Genomic DNA, 7,577 nt, shown 5'->3' on the forward strand with positions numbered 1-7,577 from the left:
AGAGCCTATTCACCTGGCTGAAGCGGGGAGCCTGTAGAAAAATGGAGGCTGTGTGGAGGCCGTCAGAGAGGCTTGAAAGCCTCGCACACATTGATATTCTAAGCGGAGAGAGCTGGCTCAGTCCAAGGCTCCGGGGACCTGACCTCCCCAGGCACGAAGCAGGACATCTCCTTTGACTGCCAGAATAACAGATAACCTGGGCCACCTGTCCTGTTTCAAATGAATGCTTGAAACATTTCATTAGTTTCTATATTTAGCAAAGTGCTACGGGTCTGTAGTTAAAAATCAAATGATTCGAAAAAGCTTATGTCAAAAGACCAGCTCTGACTCGAAAGAAAGAAAGAAAGAAAGAAGAAAGAAAGAAAGAAAGAAAGAAAGAAAGAAAGACCATCCGCTCCACACAAGCAGCTCATTGTAATCGGTCAGCTGATTCTTAGGTTATTTCCATCCCTATTTCTAAGTAATATGCCTATACAGCTATTTCTTTTATATCGTATCCATTTATTATTTACTTCTCTTAATTTTGACAGAATTCCCCTGGAAACCCCCTAGAGTCAGTTTCATCCCTAAAAGACATTTTTGCTGGATATGGAACTCTGGGTTTTCTAGTGCCTTCTGAAGTGTTTACGTAGTTTGCACTGCCTTATAGCCATCAGGGTAAACGCTGCACCTGTGTGGTTTGTTCATATAGTTTTCTCTCTTCCAGAAATTTCTTCCACCTGTTCTTACAGAATGACTCCTCTTTTAAATTATATCTTGAATGGGGATACTGGAGCCATTCTCTAAAGAATTTTAAGCACTGAAGTCTGGAAAATGTGAATGAGGTCTTTGAGCCACCTATGTGAGATGGTGATCATTAGAAAGGAGGAGAGGTGGGGTGCCTGGGTGGCTCAGTCGGTGAAGCGTCTGACTTCGGCTTAGGTCATGATCTCACAGTTCATGAGTTCGAGCCCCGTGTTGGGTTCTGTGCCGACAGCTCAGAGCCTGGAGCCTGCTTTGGATTCTGTGTCTCTGTCTGTCTCTGCCCCTTCCCCGCTTGTGCTCTTTCTCTCTCTCAAAATCAAATAAACATTAAAATAAAATAAATAGAAAAGGGGAGAGGAGAAGGCAATGGTACTTGGGAAGTGGACAATGGGGAGAAGCCAAGGAAAATATTCAGGATTAGAACCTCAGAATCGGTGTAGAATCCTGGCAATAATCTGGGCAGAGATCAGTACACCGAATCTATTTTGTTCCCGTCTGGGCTCTTCTGTGAAATACTCTGGGGCTTGGTCTGTCCATCCACTTGACATCGTCAAGATTCAGTAGCATCATTTGGAGAATATGGGATTTGGACCAGATGACAGGTGCCATCCCTCTTCCAAAACTTCCTGCAGTTCTAGAATTCCAACAGAGCATTATATAACTCTAGGAGGGAAAGGTCATTTTCACATTATTGTAAATTAATTCAATGAGCTTTCTCAGAAACTGGCATATCCCGACACTGAAGAGAGAGGAGTTTTGATTAGAAAGCAGGAATAGAGTGTGTGATTTGGAAACATGGCCGGGGGGGGGGGGGTGGGGTGTAGGTAATAGGAGAGGTTAGACTGAGGATGAAGCCCCACAAGAGGGCGCTGGTGAGGTTCTGTTAGCTTCATCTGCTGCAAGAGAAGGTCAAGTAACGTGGGTAATGTCATCCAGCTAGCAGGAGAGGTAGTCTGAATTTTAACACCAGTTTGCCAAATTCCAAAGTGTAGTAGAGAAGGGCTTTGCGGAGTGAAAGTAGAAGGCGGAAGGAGGGAAAGAGGATGAAAATGTCTCTTGTCCAAATTGAAGTAGGAGGAAGCACAGTGCCTTGTTTTTTCCTTCGTGTGCACCTGTGCACCCGGAGAGGGCCCTGGGTCCTTTCCTGGGCTCTGCTCTCCTGGCTTGGGACAAGGAGGTGATTTCCCAAGATGCTCTCAGGACGACTTGGGACTTTTTCTGCAGGCAGTCATTTTCTGCTAAGACAAAGCATTTGAGGGAGAATAGCAGATGTACTCAGGTTTTCTGAAATGGGGGGTTTTAGGGAACGCTGACCACATATGATGGTTAGGCATCTCTTGCCCTAGGGTGATGCTTTGGGTCTTAGCGTGCATGGACAGTCAGCTGTGATATTACCTGAAATTGCAAAACGCTAAGTCCAGAGACCGAGTAAGTCCTCACCAGCCCCTCATTCAGACAAACCTGCGACTGGATGGTCAAGGTCTACGAATAGACTGACCACTGGGTTCACGCCTCACACCTGCATCAGGTGCTGGCTGGTGACAGAAGAGTGGTGGGGACCGTGGCCTTGGACACCCATCCCCAGCCGAATGGGAAGATCTTCTTTGCATCAGTCTGGAAAGAAACAGTTCACACCACTGGGTGGCAGTATAGCGTTCTTCTTTGTTTCTCCTAAGTAGCTGTATTTTCTGGGACCTAAGGAATTCTATTTCCTCTGATCAACCCAACTGCCCTTTCCTGCCTTCGTCCCCCTCTTGCCTTATGTCCGTGTCTCTACACATAATGAGCCTCAGCTGTGTGTGTGTGTGTGATAGTGCATCAGGATGATGAACGTTAGGATCCATCCCGTCCCGTCCCTCCCTGATTCACATTGTCTTTCTAGATCTCTGCAAATGCTCCATTAGGTCTTTGTTTTATTAACAGAGGTTTATAATAATCAGAGAGAGAGAGAGAGAGAGAGAGAGAGAGAGAGACAGGGCAAGTCTAAACATAATACCTTAGGGGAAATTCATTTCTAGGCTGAGATGTAAAATGCTTCTGGTCACAATATTTGTTGGGGGCAAATATTTAAAAGAGAAACTAAGATATTATTCAGAAGATAAGCTCATGATGCTTGCCAAGGGCCAGCAGGCAGAGGTAGCACAGGTGGAGCCTCAGGAAGTTATGTGTAGAGCTGCTCTGCCATCTGGTGGACAGAGATGCACCTGCAGTTTGTAATCTGTAGTCTCGGGTTCCCAGACTTTGAGATTCTTATGAGTTATAAAACAGGAAACAAAAAAATCAAGCAAAAAAAAAAAAAAAATCCCTACCCACAAAAATGCTGAATAAATAAAGCCAAGACATGGTTGCCAACTTTTTATTTTTCCAAGTAATATTTTAAAAAAAATCTAGCATCTGTGGTTACTATCATCTTAGTTAAAAAAATTTTTTTTTAAAGTTTATTTATTTTGAGAGAGAGAGATGGCGGAGGGTGCGAGCAGGGGACAGGCAGAGAGAGATGGAGAGAGAGCATCCCAAGCAGGCTCCAGGCTATCAGCACAGAGACTGACGTAGGGCTCGAACCCACGAAATGCGACATCATGACCTGAACCAAAAATCAAGAGCTGAATGCTCAACTGACTGAGCCACCCAGGTGCCCACTATCATCTTATTTTTAAAGGGAAATAACCCCCACCCTCCCCTAAAAAAGGTGTTTTCACCTTCTCAAAAACAAAAGACAGCCCTTTAATTAAATATTTAGATTAATGGAAAGATCATTACATTTTCTGGTTTTGTTTTATAATTCAGTTACAAAGGGGTGAAAATTTTATCAAGCTTCAGCACTGTCTAAGGATTGATGTTTGGGAATCATCAGTCCAAAACACTTCATACAATTACTTAAAATTTTTTTTAACATTTATTCATTTTTAAGAGACAGAGACAGAGCACGAGTGGGGGAAGGCAGAGAGAGAGAGGGGGAGACATAGAATCCGAGGCAGGCTCCAGGCTCTGAGCTGTCAGCACAGAGCCTGACGTGGGGCTCGAACCCATGAACTGTGAGATCATGACCTGAGCTGACGTCAGATGCTTAACCGACTGAGCCACCCAGGAGCCCCTCATATAATTACTTTAAATCATTTATAATAAATAAATATGATTATCACTGAAATCTTTTCACATAGACACTTGGAGTTAACCACCATATTCATAATTGTCTTTAGTGGTTATTTTTTTTTCTTCTCAGGGGAAAGCGCAAATGCAGTCCCCACTACCACAAATTACACGGTCGAGTTTCCCACATTTGGGGGAATCGCAGGGGTCAGCACATCCGCAGTGCAATGGATAAGCCTGGCCCTGGGAAAATCGCCTTCGTGATTAGGGTGTCTCCCCTGCCAGGTAAGTATTTTAGTGGCTATCTTTAACAAAACAAACAAAACAAAATTGTCCTCATTTCAGTTTCTGAGTCTCTGAGATTCCTTTGGGTTTCTTCCATTGGTTCTATCTTTTCATGGTTTAGGAATAAATTGCCTGAATCTAAGAGTATCGCGGTTGCTTACTGGTGGTAACATGGTGCTTCTCTGACGCACTTGTGTCTAAATTTTGATTGTGAAAATAATCTTTCAATACCTACCGATTGTTATGTGTGTATTTATTTTATGAAGCTCATAATGTGCTGTTAGGCACAAAGCATGTTATAAAGCATCCACAGAACACAAAAAAAAACCCACGAAATAAAAAATTCAAGCAGAAGTTCCCATTCTATCTCCAAACCCTCCCATGCTCCCCAATCTCCATCCGCTCCGTGTGTACTGTTCTCTCGTCACTCCTCTGCTCAAAACGCGTCCATACCTTCCCTGTGTGGAGATCTGATTCTGCAACATGGCATTTCAAACCTTCTACAACCTTCTACTGAAATCAGTGAACTAAATAAGCATTTGTCTAGCCCCCTCAGGTCCAGTCCTGACCCACCAACCCTCTCCCCTCCCGTTGGGTACGTCTTCCTTCAAGATTCGTTTCAACTGCCCCCTCTGCTGGGAAGGGACTTCTGGAGCCCCAAAACACCTCTTGGGATCTCTCCTTTGAATTTGGATGGAGTTTTTGGTCAACACTGTTGCTTAAGGAAAAGCAGGCACAAGTAGAGAAGAAAAATGAAGCATAACAGCGGGAAAAGAGGCAATAAGATAATCTTCATTGGGGTAGAAAACGTTTGTTCGCTTTGAAGTTGCAAGAAAATCCATGGAAAAATTGTTAGAGATAATAGTAAAGGGACTGTATACCGAATATATATATAATCCAGTGATCTTCATATACACCTGTGATAATTATTTAAAACTATAAGATAATCTCGATCACACTACAATGCCCAAACTGAAGTATCTCGGAATAAAATTGATAAGCAGTGCGCAAGACCCATTTGAAAACAACAGTAACATTTTTACTGAAAGAGAATACTTAAGATGTGGATTCTGTACCCGATTTCTTGGGTTTGAGACCCAACCATGTGACCTCGGGCAAGTAATTAGCCTTCATGTACCTGTTGTACAATAAAGATTTTGACTAGGGGCGCCTGGGTGGCTCAGTCAGTTGAGTGTCTGACTTCGGCTCGGGTCATGATCTCGTGGTTCATGAGTTCGAGCCCAGCGTCGGGCTCTGTGCTGACAGCTCAGAGCCTGGAACCTGCTTCGGATTCTGTGACTCCCCCTCTCTCTGCCCCTCCCCTGCCCATGCTCCCTTGCTCTCTGTCTCTCTCTGTGTCTCAAAAATAAACAACAACAAAAAAAGAATTTGACTTACTTTTGTTCTTGGTTCCTGAGAAGACTCGAAATGCTTGGAATTCTTTCTCTTTTTTAAGTTTATTTAGAGAGAGAGAGAAAGTGCGTGCACAAGTGGGGTGGAGGTGGCAGAGAGAAAGGGAGAGAGAGAACCCAAGCAGGCTCCACACCCAGCCCAGCATGGAGCCTGATGGGCCCCATGAGACCACGACCTGAGCTGAAATCAAGAGTCAGATGCTCAACTGACTGAGCCACCCACGTGATCCAATCCTTGGAATTTTCTAAGCTTTGTTATTCCTGGTGGTCCCTTGGACCACACCTGAATTTATGCTAATGAGATGGCTCGGGGGAAGGGGGCTGGTCCTGCCGGAAACACCACCCGTGTGATGAGTACCATGTGACTTCTTCTGGGGAGGAAAGGGGACTGAAGAATTAGCTCAGTCTTATCACCAATGATTCGGTAAATCATGCCTACGTAGTGAAACCCCAGTGAAAAGCTCAGTGGAGCTTCGTGGCTGGTGGACACACCGTTGGGCCTGGCTCCCCAAACCTCGCCCTCTGGTCTCTTTGTTTGATTGGTCCTGATCCTTCATAATGAAACTGCGATCATAGATACAATGTGTTCCTGAGTTCTGTGAGTCCTTCCAATGGATTACGAGACCTAAGGAGATCAGGAGACTCCCTGAATTTGTATCCAGTTGGCCACAAGTGCAGGTGACCTGGGGCCCCCAACTTGGGGCTGGCGTTTCAAGTGAGGGCCGTCTTTCTGGGGGCTGGGCCCGTGGGGTCTTCGACAACTCAGGGTAGTCGGTATCAGAATTGAATGGGTGCTGACTTGCGTAGCTGGAGGAGGGGGCCCCCTGAACAGAAACAGGAGAAAAAGGAGGCGCTACTATTGGAAACAGATGAAGAGCTCAGTGGTAGCCGTGATTTGAGTCGCCAGAGAAATACTCAGCTGGGTAGAATCCAAGGGAGAGCTGGAGCAGGGCTGGGGTCTGATCCGGGCCATGACTCAGGGATGCCTGCAGCATCTGGGTGTGTGGACAGTGCCCGATCCTGGAAGCAAGAGGAGGGAGGGGAACAGCGACTGACCTAGTTGACAAGGTCTGCCTGGCTCTGCTGAGCACTCCTACCGGGATTGTGTTTCAGGAACATCGAGAGAATCACGTAAGACCACGCGATGAAGTACATTTCGCCCTGCCATACGCCTGGGGGTGTGGCTTCTGTTATTGAGACCGAGTTAACGAATAAGAGAAGAATCTGCAGAAGGCTGTGTGGGGAGAAGGGACTTTCAAAGACGCCGACTGGAAAAAGCCTTGATTGACACAGGGCTCCAACGTGCAGCATCACCAGGGCCACTGAGAGGCTCCCTGGCCAGTGCTCTATGCCCCGTCTCCCAGAAAGATTTACCAAGTGCTTACTGTGCGCTCGACCCTGCAGTACACTGGGCACACAGAGATGGGCAGGCCACTGTCCTTCCTCCTGTGGGAGCTGGTGGGTTAGTGCCCAGGGCACGTGAACCAGTTGCTGTAAAATACATGTGCTCCCGGCCAGAGTGTTCACTAAGTGCTCCCAGCCCACAGAGGAGGGACTTGTAACTTGTCCCGAGGTGGGGGAGGTGGTGACATCTGAGGTGGGTCTTGAAGTTTGAGTTGGTGTTACCAAGTGAAGGGAGAGGTCAGCAGGAAGGCACTCCCGGGAGAGGAAGAAGGTGCAGAGAAGCACAAAAGTATACATGACCCTGGCACGCTCAGGATAGGAAGCAACTGGCATGGCTACATTGTAGTGTGGTGTGGTATGGGGGTGGGTGTGTATGCGGCTGGCTGGTGGAACATGAAGCCGGAAAGGTAGTTTGAGGTAAGCACGGGAAAGGCCTTAGGATTCTACGGGTCTTAGAAACTTCTGGGGGTTTTGAGTTTGAATACATTTTGTTTTCTTTAGAGAGAGAGAGAGAGAGAGAGAGAGAGAGAGAGAGAGCGCGCAGGGGAGAGGGGCAGAGAGGGAGAGAGGAATCCCAAGCAGGCTCTATGCTCAGCACAGAGCCCGACGTGGGGCTCAAACCCACGACCCTGGGATCAGGAC

At 46.4% G+C, this 7,577-nt stretch overlaps 1 non-coding gene across 1 annotated transcript; it reads right to left on the reverse strand.

Moving 5' to 3' along the window:
• Positions 1–3,965: 3,965 nt before the first annotated feature.
• On the reverse strand, positions 3,966–4,127 carry LOC128776352 (U1 spliceosomal RNA). Its single transcript, XR_008421429.1, has one exon. It is a non-coding gene; the product is annotated as a U1 spliceosomal RNA (small nuclear RNA).
• Positions 4,128–7,577: the final 3,450 nt, after the last annotated feature.

This window comes from Panthera pardus, unplaced genomic scaffold, assembly GCF_024362965.1.
Source record: "Panthera pardus isolate Hobbes unplaced genomic scaffold, ASM2436296v1 HiC_scaffold_12, whole genome shotgun sequence".
Lineage (NCBI taxonomy): Eukaryota > Metazoa > Chordata > Mammalia > Carnivora > Felidae > Panthera > Panthera pardus.